The sequence below is a fragment of the Chiloscyllium plagiosum genome, unplaced genomic scaffold (assembly GCF_037043375.1).
Source record: "Chiloscyllium plagiosum isolate Xiang-an unplaced genomic scaffold, Cpla_swu_hap1 HiC_scaffold_24, whole genome shotgun sequence".
Lineage (NCBI taxonomy): Eukaryota > Metazoa > Chordata > Chondrichthyes > Orectolobiformes > Hemiscylliidae > Chiloscyllium > Chiloscyllium plagiosum.
Window position 1 is genome coordinate 64,540,858 of NW_028270162.1, and position 11,496 is coordinate 64,552,353.

General features: G+C 47.8%; 1 protein-coding gene across 1 annotated transcript in view; it reads right to left on the reverse strand.

Annotated features, from left to right (window-relative positions):
- The window catches only part of LOC122562891 (leucine-rich repeat-containing protein 75B-like), a 57,239-nt gene extending 48,350 nt beyond the window's left edge, over nucleotides 1–8,889 (reverse strand). The window contains exon 1 of the mRNA XM_088000275.1: nucleotides 8,508–8,889. The gene's annotated coding sequence lies outside the window, so the exon portion shown is untranslated. The remainder of the gene's footprint in view (nucleotides 1–8,507) is intronic.
- Nucleotides 8,890–11,496: the final 2,607 nt, after the last annotated feature.

An 11,496-nucleotide genomic window follows, 5' to 3' on the forward strand; every position in this document is an offset into this window, starting at 1 on the left:
CAAAACGTCCATTCACGCTAATCCCATTTCCCTGTACTTAGCCCATATCCTTCTAAACTTACCTATCCATGTATTTGTCCAAACTCCTTTTAAACGTCGGTAATGTATCCGCCTCAATCAGCTCTGCTGGCAGCTCATTCCATATGTGTACACCCTCTGTGTTAAAAAGTTGCCCTCAGATTCCCTTTTATTCTTTCCCTTCTAACCTTAAACTGATGCCATTGTTCTTGATTCCCCAACCCTGGGAAAAAGACTGAGTGCATTCACCCTATCCATGCCTGTCATGATCTTATACACTTCTATAAGATCCCCCCTCAATCTACTATGCACTAAAGAAAAGTCCTAGCTTGACAACCTCTCCCTGTAACTCAGACCGTCTTGTCGGTGTGGAGGTCTTCTTTGGCAGTGGCTTCCAGATATTCCAGTGTTCGTTGTCTTAATTGACTTTCCCTGAAATGAAATTGATTTAAGATGAACTCTGTCTTAATGTTTTTTCTTTTTTTATCCTTAGCTATGCTTTCTGTCATTAATACAGGTGGCATGGTATGGCAACTTATAAAACAACTTTTTTTTTAGTAAAAATACAGGTTACAATAAATTGCTATTTTTACTGCATTCAGTTCTCTCTGAATGCAACCAGCAGTATCAGACTTGATTCAGGCTGACACTGTCACAACAGTACCAGTGGAATGCTCGACTGACAACATACTGGAGTTATAGAGTTGTACAGCGTGGAAACAGACCCTCGGCCCAACTCATCCATGCCGACCAGACATCTCAATTTGACCTCATCCCGTTTGCCTGCATTTAGACCATATCCTTCTAAACCTTTCCTATTCATGTAACCATCCAGATACATTTTAAATGATATAATTGTACTGGTCTCCAACACTTCTCTGGCAGCTCATCCATATACACACCACTCTCTACATGAGAAAGTTACTCCTTAGGTCCCTTTTAAATCTTTCCTGTCTTACCTTAAACCTGTGCCCTCTAGTATTGAACTCCCATACCCTGGGAAAAAGATGTTGGCTATTTACCCTATCCATGGCCCTCAGGATTTTATAAACCTCGATAAACCTTAGACTTCTTTACATCATGGAAAAAAGCCACAGTCCAAGCAGCCTCTCCCTATAACTCAAACCGTCCAGTCCAGGTAACATTCTTGTGAATCTACTCTGTATCTTCTCAAGTTTAACAACGTCTTTCCTCTAGCGGGGAGACCAGAACTGTATGCAATATTCTAAAAGTGGCCTCACCAATGTTCTGTACAGCTGCAACATGATATCCCAACTTCTATACTCAATGTTCTGACCAATGAAGGCAAGTGTACCAAATATCATCTTCACCACTCTGCCTACTTGCGACTCCACTTTCAAGAAAATATGAACCTGCACCCCAACATCTCTTTGTTCAGCAACGCTCCTCAGGACCCATTAAGTGTATAAGTCCAGTCCTGGTTTGCCTTACCAAAATGCAACATGTCACATTTATCTAAATGAAACTCTATCTGTCATACCTTGGACCCATTGACCCATCTGATCAAGGTCCCATTGTACTCTGAGGTAACCTTCTTCACCAACAGTTTTGGTGTCAAATGCAAACTTACTAACCTTGACTCCTGTATTCACATGCAAATCATTTACAATAATGACAAAAAACAGTAGACCTAGCACTGATCCTTGTGCTGCATCACCTAAATGGGATGCTAGTGAAACAGGTCAGTTGGTAAATTATCTTGTTGCTGCTCTGTGGGATTTTGCCATGCACACATTTGGCTGCTGCTTTTCCCTCATTCCAACAGCGACTACATTTCAAAATGTATTAAATTGGTTCTAGTGAGCTTCAGCAATTGCCAAGGTCATAAAAGCTTCTGTGTGTTTTCTTAAACACAGCATCAGCAACTGCCTGATTCTTGACATCCTATAATTTCCCACACGAAGACATTGCTTCTGCACTGTATTTATAGTCAGATTACATGGCAAGGTAACCAAAACCAACCTACTGTTAGTGGCTAAGAACTGTTGCATTTGATAATAACTTTCAGTAAATGTGTTATATATTGTATGTATTTTTAACAACAAATTAGTTCTAATACAAAACTGTCTGTGTGTGCAATTTAACAATAACACTTAGAATATCGCCATTTGATTTCAAATATTTTTTGATTAAACATGAATTGTTTTTAGTGAGACCTGAATATTTTTCATAGTTTTACCCAGTCATATACTATTTATAGCACAGAAACATGCCTTTCATCTAGCAGACCCACAAGCATTCTGTCATTTCTTTTTAACCCCATCAACATATCCGTCTATTCCTTTTCTCCCTCGTACGTATCTAACATGTTTTTAAGCACGTATACATTACTCATTTCAAATACATCCTGTAGGAGCAGGTTCATTTTCAGTCCACAGGCAATAATGTTAATACAGTAAAATAAAACACAAACTGCAGATGCTGGAAATCTAAAACAAAAGTACAAATTGCTGGAGAAACTTAGTTGGTCTGGCAGCATCCGCGTAGGGATAAAAACAGAGTTAATGTTTTTAGTCCAGTGACTCTTCTTCATAACATTTCAAGCCCTGTTAACTCTAATTTCTCTCCACAGATGCTGGCTGAGCTGCTATTTCTCCAGCAATTTCTGCTTTTATTTATGATTAATACAGTAATCACTGGGGTCTTTAATCTGTATCCAAACTTGTAAGTGTTCAAGCAAAGTATAAAAGATGTTTTTTTTCTAATCAATATATCAATGATCTAGCTTGAGAACAGATTATTTTGGACTGATATTAAGCAATACAAAACAAATTACAGTAAAGGGATACTGAGAGTAATCAGAATTTGATGGAATTCAACATTGTGTTTGTAAATGATTTAGCTCAATCTGAAACCAGGGATTTAATGCCTACATATCTTTTAAATCTAAATAAAGCTCACAAACTACACAGATATGAGGACTGAGGGGCTAAGATAGTTTTGGAAACTATATTAGGAGATGAAATAAGAACAGAAAGTGCTGGAAGCTCTCAGCAAGATTTGGATGAGAATTTCAGAAACATCATGAAGGACATAGATAAGATGATTGGCAAAGGTCTTTTCCCTAGAGTAGGGGAGTTAAAAATTAGAGGGCATGATTCTGAAGTCAGAGGAGAAAGATTTAAAAGGGACCTGAGGGGCAATACTTTCATACACTGGGTGAATCGCGTGTAGAATAAACTGCCAGAGGAAGTGGTAGATGCAGCCACAATTTCAGCTTTTAAAAGATATTTGGACAGATACAGGAAAGGTTTAGAGGGATATGGGCCAAAAGGAGGCAAATGGATTTGTTTGTTTAATTTTGGAAACTTGGTCGGCAATGAGTCCTTATGACTCTATAAACTCTTTTCTATGCTGAAGAAGTCATTTGACACTATACATTATCTCTGTTTCTCCCTGCACAGACCAGAGTTTCCCCAGTACACTCCACTTTACCTTATATCAGAAGATTGGTTACAATGGCTATCATTTAAGAAAACTGATTCATAATTTGTAACAAATATATTTTCCTATAAAATGGCAGGAAAATGTGTTATAACAGTGGCTAAAAAGAGAATTAAGTGATTGTGTTTGATCAAAGAACAGGTTCATAGTGTTGCCAGAAAGTGTAGTGAGTCTGAGGATTCAGGGCATTTTACAGTTCAACAATGTAAGAAGACATTGATAGAGAAAAAAAAATATCAGTGCAGACTACAGCAGTACATAAATGCAGCATGTAAATGTGTGTGCGTGTGGGAGCGCGTGCGTGTGCACGTGTGTAAACATGAGAAGTTTACAGGAAGTCAAAGTGATCCAATTACAGATGGAGAAATGAGAAATTGTAATTCTGTGTAAGGAACTGACAAAGATTTTAAATAAATACCTTATTTCTGTCTTCATTGTAGAAGTGATAAAAGAAATTTCAGAAATACTGAAATACGCAGAAATACTGTGTTCCGAAAGCTAGTGTGTTTCCAATTAAACCTGTTGGACTATAACCTGGTGTTGTGTGATTTTTAACAGAAATACTGAGAATGAGAAGTTGAAGAAATTAGTACAAGAAACAGGACTAGGGAATTAATGGGACTAAGTGCAGATAAATTGCCTGGACCCGAAGACCTCCATCCAAAGATTTCAAAGTAGCAGTGGCAGAGATAGGGATAGCTTTCCCAAGCTCCTTAAACTCTAGAATAGCCCCAGGAATTGGAAAACACCAAATATAACTGCCACTGTTTAAGAGAAGAGGGAGAGAGTTAGTGAGGCCAGTCTGCCTGGTATCAGTAATATGTGAAACAGTAGACTATTATTAGCCAAGCAATCACACAGCACTTAGAAAATCATGCCAATTCAGCAGAATTAACACAAATCTATGTGTTCGACAAAAGCATTATTTTTTGGATATGCAACTACAAGGAATGCTATGGGGGAACTAGTGGATGCAGTGTGTTTGAATTTTCAAAAAGCAGTCAGATAAATTCTACACAAGTGATTATGGAAATGAGAGCAATATTTTAGCTTGGTTTGAGAATTGGTGAATGGACAGAAAACACAGATGAGAAGTCACAGAGTCATACAGCATGAAAACAGACCCTTCAGTCCAACATGTCCATACTGATCAAGTTTCCCAAACTAAATTAATTAATTAGTTAATCCCATTTGTCTGCATTTGGCCCATTTTCCTCTAAACTCTACCTATTCATGTACCCATCCAAATGCCTTTTAAATGTTATAACTGTATCTGCATCTACCACTTCCTCTGGCAGTTCGTTCCACATATGAACCACCCTCTGTGTGAAAACGTTGCCCCTCAGGTCCCTTTTAAATCTTTCCCCTCTCACCTTAAAAAATGTCCTCTAGTTTTAAACTCACCTACCCTAGGGGAGTTATTCACCTTATCTAAGCCCCTCATGATTTTATAAACATCTGTAAGGTCACCTCTCAAACTCTGACACATCCAGTGAAAGAAATCCCGCCTATCCAACCTCTTCTCATAATTTAAACCCTCCAGTCCAGATAACATTCTTGTAAATCTTTTCTGTATCCTCTCCAATTTAATAATATCCTTCTGTTGCAGGGCAACCAGAACTGTACACAAATTAAATGGACATTTCAGGGTTGGCAGCTGTAACCAGCAAGTTCCACATGAATCAATATTTAGGCCTGAAGTATGAAAACATAGTCATAAAGATCACAGCACAGAAAAAGATTCTGGCCACAGTATCTGCACTGCTGAAAGACAACCACCTAATTCTGTTCTAATCCCCTATTCCAGTCTTAGTCCATAGTCCTGGATGTCTAATCTATGCTTCTGCCTCATGCATAGTACCTAATGCTTAATCTATGCTTACATCCGAGAAAATATGGGATGAGGGGAATGTCCTGAGGGCAAGTAAGAAGACTTGTTCCAAATTCTCTTGGGTTTAAAGAATGAGTGTTGAAAGATATAAATTTCTGACAGATCTGACAGGGGAGATAGATGCCGGGGAATCGAGAACATGGGCTCATACATTTGGAATAAGGAATCAACCATTTAGGACTGAGACCAGAAGAAATTTCTTCATGTAGACAGGGTGGTAGACCCTTGAACATCTCTGTCCCAGAGATTCATGGATGTCATTGAGTATATTAAAGGCAGAAATTAATCAACTTTTAGTTGCTGAAGACATGTTGTGTTAAGGTAGATCAGCCATGATTTTGTCAAATAAAGGAGCAGGTTCAGAGGGGTAAACATGGGGCAGCACCACGGAGGAGGAGAATGAGAGGTTATTCCTGATGAAGGGCTTATGCCCGAAACGTCAATTCTCCTGCTCCTCAGATACTGCCTGACCTGCTATGCTTTTCCAGCAACACACTCTCGACTCTGACCTCCAGCATCTTCAGCCCTCACTTTCTCCTTAAAGTGGTAAATGCCTACTCCAACTCCTATTTAGAGTCATAGAGATGTACAGCGTGGAAACAGACCCTTCGGTCCAACCTGTCCATGCCGACCAGATATCCCAACCCAATCTCGTCCCACCTGCCAGCACCCGGCCCATATCCCTCCAAACCCTTCCTATTCATATATCCATCCAAATGCCTCTTAAATGTTGCAATTGTACCAGCCTCCAACACTTCCTCTGGCAGCTCATTCCAAACACGTACCACCCTCTGCATGAAAAAGTTGCCCCTTCCATCTCTTTTATATCTTTCCCCTCTCACCCTAAACCTATGCCCTCTAGTTCTGGACTCCCCGACCCCAGGGAAAAGACTTTGCCTATTTACCCTATCCATGCCCCTCATAATTTTGTAAACCTCTATAAGGTCACCCCTCAGCCTCCGATGCTCCAGGGAAAACAGCCCCAGCCTGTTCAGCCTCTCCCGATAGCTCAAATCCTCCAACCCTGGCAACATCCTTGTAAATCTTTTCTGAACCCTTTCAAGTATCACAACATCTTTCCAATAGGAAGGAGACCAGAATTGCACACAATATTCCAACAGTGGTCTAACCAATGTCCTGTACAGCCACAACATGACCTCCCAACTCCTGTACTCAATACTCTGACCAATAAAGGAAAGCATACCAAACGCCTTCTTCACTATCCTATCTACCTGCAACTCCACTTTCAAGGAGCTATGAACCTGTACTCCAAGGTCTCTTTGTTCAGCAACACTCCCCAGGACCTTACCATTAAGTGTACAAGTCCTGCTAAGATTTGCTTTCCCAAAATGCAGCACCTCGCATTTACCTGAATTAAACTCCATCTGCTACTTCTCAGCCCATTGGCTCATCTGGTCCAGATCCTGTTGTAATCTGAGGTAACCCTCTTCGCTGTCCACTACATCTCCAATTTTGGTGTCATCTGCAAACTTACTAACTGTACGTCTTATGCTCGCATCCAAATCATTTATGTAAATGACAAAAAGTAGAGGACCCAGTACCGATCCTTGTGGCACTCCACTGGTCACAGGACTCCAGTCTGAAAAACAACCCTCCACTACCACCCTCTATCTTCTACCTTTGAGCCAGTTCTGTATCCAAATGGCTAGTTCTCCCTGTATTCCATGAGATCTAACCTTGCTAATCAGTCTCCCATGGGGAACCTTGTCAAATGCCTTACTGAAGTCCATATAGATCATATCTACCGCTCTGCCCTCATCAATCCTCTTTGTTACTTCTTCAAAAAACTCAAACAAGTTTGTGAGACGCATGTTGACTATGTGTTGCTGGAAAAGCGCAGCAGGTCAGGCAGCATCCAGGGAACAGGCGAATCGACGTTTCGGGCATAAGCCCTTCTTCAGGAAACATGTTGACTATCCCGAATCAGTCCTTCCCTCCAACAACTTGCCCACCACCAACTTCAGGCTCACTGGTCTATAGTTCCCTGGATTGTCTTTACTACCCTTCTTAAACAGTGGCACCACGTTAGCCAGCCTCCAGTCTTCCGGCACCTCACCTGTGACTATTGATGCTGTTATCTGCCTCCACCAGCTCCCCAGCATAAGAATTGCAACATTTCAATGAGTTACAATCTGCGAGTGAGGCTTTGAATAGCAACATATTTATGACAAGATCTACAACACGTTATTATGAAATATGTTTGCATCAAATTTAGATGATAGCAGTGAAATGTGTTACATTTACAGTGGAGTTTCAAATGTTTCAGTGAGATTTAGATTGTTTTTACAATAACCAGCTATGTAGAGTAAAATCTGGATCGAAGGAATACTTAAATAAGATTTATAATGACAGTTGGTTTTAAAAGTCTACAATGACACTTGGAATATAATTTAAGATTTACTTTTCGACAAAAAAATCCAATTCAGTAACTAAATGAAATAATACATGTCTGTAAGTTAAGCATCAAGTCTAATTAAACAATTTGAGATTAAATTGCTGCCTGACCGGTTGAGTTTCTGCAGCGTACTATTTGTTTCAAATTCAATGGTTTGGGTTTGAAGAAAGATTTACTGTAATCCAACCTTTCAGAGGTGTAATTAGTCTGAATTATTTAGCTGTCAGCACTAGAGCGTATGCATAAAAGAAACACTCTCTCCCGTTTTCCCATTTCTGTCATTTCAATAAATTATTAGGGAAGATATAGCAGTTCACACAGAGATCTGTATGCAAGACCCGGGATAATATGGGCCAGCAACAAAGCTGAGTTGGCGGGAAGCCCTGTAGACGGTGAGTGGGAGACAGGGAACGCCTTTCGCTGGAATACCTGGGATGTGACCAGAAATAATCTCCATCCTCTTCAGGGCGCCTTCAGTCTGACTGTCACATATCTATCCCTGGATCATCACTGAAACACAAACCTTTTCTAAATAATGTTTTTGTTCAAATTAACTAATGACAGTGAATAATTATATAGTATGTTATGTTACAACAATTAGAGGTGTAATTATTAAAAAGTCTGGATGGGATATATAATTTGAGGAATAGTTAATGCTGTGCCAGGGGATTAACCATCACTATCTGTGTGTGTGTGTTCTCTCTCTCTCTCTCTCACCTTCCGCAGCAGTCTGACCAGCCCGGCCGCCTGCTCGGATCTGTTCCCGGAGCAGCGCCTGGATTTCCCGGATCCATCCGACTCTGCGAACGTACGGAGCGGGCGCCGCTTTGTGAGGAAGCAGCCGCTCGGGTTTGAGGATGAGGGAGGCGAGGGCCAGCTCCGCCCGCCGCCCTGTGCCTGCAGGCGGCTCCGAGCGGAATTCCTGCAGCGACGCCGACCTGGGGCGCTCGTCCTGCGGACCCGGACCACCGCCTGCCCGCGTTAATTTCGAGCCCATTTTGTGACTGGCGACAGCGATGCAAAATCTGAGGGAAAACCCAGCCTGTGGTTTCCTGACATGCCCCGGCTCAGCTCAGTCCCAGGGGTCAGCAGCAACACTTTACAGAACCTCCCTCCTCATCTCTCTGCTCCCGGACAGACTCCCCCTCCCTCTGCTCCCGGACAGACTCCCCCTCCCTCTGCTCCCGGACAGACTCCCCCTCCCTCTGCTCCCGGACAGACTCCCCCTCCCTCTGCTCCCGGACAGACTCCCTCTCCCTCTGCTCCCGGACAGACTCCCTCTCCCTCTGCCCCCGGACAGACTCCCCCTCCCTCTGCCCCCGGACAGACTCCCCCTCCCTCTGCTCCCGGACAGACTCCCCCTCCCTCTGCTCCCGGACAGACTCCCCCTCCCTCTGCCCCCGGACAGACTCCCCCTCCCTCTGCTCCCGGACAGTCTCCCCCTCCCTCTCCCTCTGCTCCCGGACAGACTCCCCCTCCCTCTCCCTCTGCTCCCGGACAGACTCCCCCCCCCTCTGCTCCCGGACAGACTCCCCCTCCCTCTGCTCCCGGACAGACTCCCCCTCCCTCTGCTCCCGGACAGACTCCCCCTCCCTCTGCTCCCGGACAGACTCCCCCTCCCTCTGCTCCCGGACAGACTCCCCCTCCCTCTGCTCCCGGACAGACTCCCCCTCCCTCTCTCTCTGCTCCCGGACAGACTCCCCCCCCCCCCCCCCCCCCCCCTGCTCCCGGACAGACTCCCCCTCCCTCTGCTCCCGGACAGACTCCCCCTCCCTCTGCTCCCGGACAGACTCCCCCTCCCTCTGCTCCCGGACAGACTCCCCCTCCCTCTCTCTCTGCTCCCGGACAGACTCCCCCACCCCCCCCCTCTGCTCCCGGACAGACTCCCCCCCCCCCCCTGCTCCCAGACAGACTCCCCCCCCCCCCCCCCCCCCCCCCCCTGCTCCCAGACAGACTCCCCCCCCCCCCCCCCCCCCCCCCCTCTGCTCCCGGACAGACTCCCCCCCCCCCCCCCCCCCTGCTCCCGGACAGACTCCCCCCCCCTCCCCTGCTCCCGGACAGACTCCCCCCCCCCCCCCCTCTGCTCCCGGACAGACTCCCCCTCCCCCCCCCCTGCTCCCGGACAGACTCCCCCCCCCCCCCCCCCCCCCCCCCCTTCTCCCGGACAGACTTCCCCCCCCCCCCCCCCTCTGCTCCCGGACAGACTCCCCCCCTCCCTCTGCTCCCGGACAGACTCCCCCCCTCCCTCTGCTCCCGGACAGACTCCCCCCCTCCCTCTGCTCCCGGACAGACTCCCCCCCTCCCTCTGCTCCCGGACAGACTCCCCCCCTCCCTCTGCTCCCGGACAGACTCCCCCCCCTCCCTCTGCTCCCGGACAGACTCCCCCCCTCCCTCTGCTCCCGGACAGACTCCCCCCCTCCCTCTGCTCCCGGACAGACTCCCCCCCTCCCTCTGCTCCCGGACAGACTCCCCCCCTCCCTCTGCTCCCGGACAGACTCCCCCCCTCCCTCTGCTCCCGGACAGACTCCCCCCCTCCCTCTGCTCCCGGACAGACTCCCCCTCCCTCTGCTCCCGGACAGACTCCCACTCCCTCTCTCTCTGCTCCCGGACAGACTCCCCCTCCCTCTGCTCCCGGACAGACTCCCCCTCCCTCTCTCTCTGCTCCCGGACAGACTCCCCCTCCCTCTGCTCCCGGACAGACTCCCCCTCCCTCTGCTCCCGGACAGACTCCCCCTCCCCCTCCCTCTGCTCCTGGACAGACTCCCCCTCCCTCTGCTCCCGGACAGACTCCCCCTTCCTCTGCTCCCGGACAGTCTCCCCCTCCCTCTCCCCCTGCTCCCGTACAGTCTCCCCCTCCCTCTCCCCCTGCTCCCGGACAGTCTCCCCCTCCCTCTCCCCCTGCTCCCGGACAGTCTCCCCCTCCCTCTCCCCCTGCTCCCGGACAGTCTCCCCTCCCCCTCCCCCTCCCTCTTCCTCGGCTCCCGGACAGTCTCCCCCTCCCTCTCCCTCTGCTCCCGGACAGTCTCCCCCTCCCTCTCCCCCTGCTCCCGGACAGCCTCTCCCCCTGCTCCCGGACAGCCTCTCCCCCTCCCTCTGCTCCCAGACAGTCTCTCCCCCTGCTCCCAGACAGTCTCTCCCCCTGCTCCCAGACAGTCTCTCCCCTCCCTCTGCTCCCAGACAGTCTCTCCCCCTCCCTCTGCTCCCAGACAGTCTCTCCCCCTCCCTCTACTCCCAGACAGTCTCTCCCCCTCCCTCTGCTCCCAGACAGTCTCTCCCCCTCCCTCTGCTCCCAGACAGTCTCTCCCCCTCCCTCTGCTCCCAGACAGTCTCTCCCCCTCCCTCTGCTCCCAGACAGTCTCTCCCCCTCCCTCTGCTCCCAGACAGTCTCTCCCCCTCCCTCTGCTCCCAGACAGTCTCTCCCCCTCCCTCTGCTCCCAGACAGTCTCTCCCCCTCCCTCTGCTCCCAGACAGTCTCTCCCCCTCCCTCTGCTCCCAGACAGTCTCTCCCCCTCCCTCTGCTCCCAGACAGTCTCTCCCCCTCCCTCTGCTCCCAGACAGTCTCTCCCCCTCCCTCTGCTCCCAGACAGTCTCTCCCCCTCCCTCTGCTCCCAGACAGTCTCTCCCCCTCCCTCTGCTCCCAGACAGTCTCTCCCCCTCCCTCTGCTCCCGGACAGTCTCTCCCCCTCCCTCTGCTCCCGGACAGTCT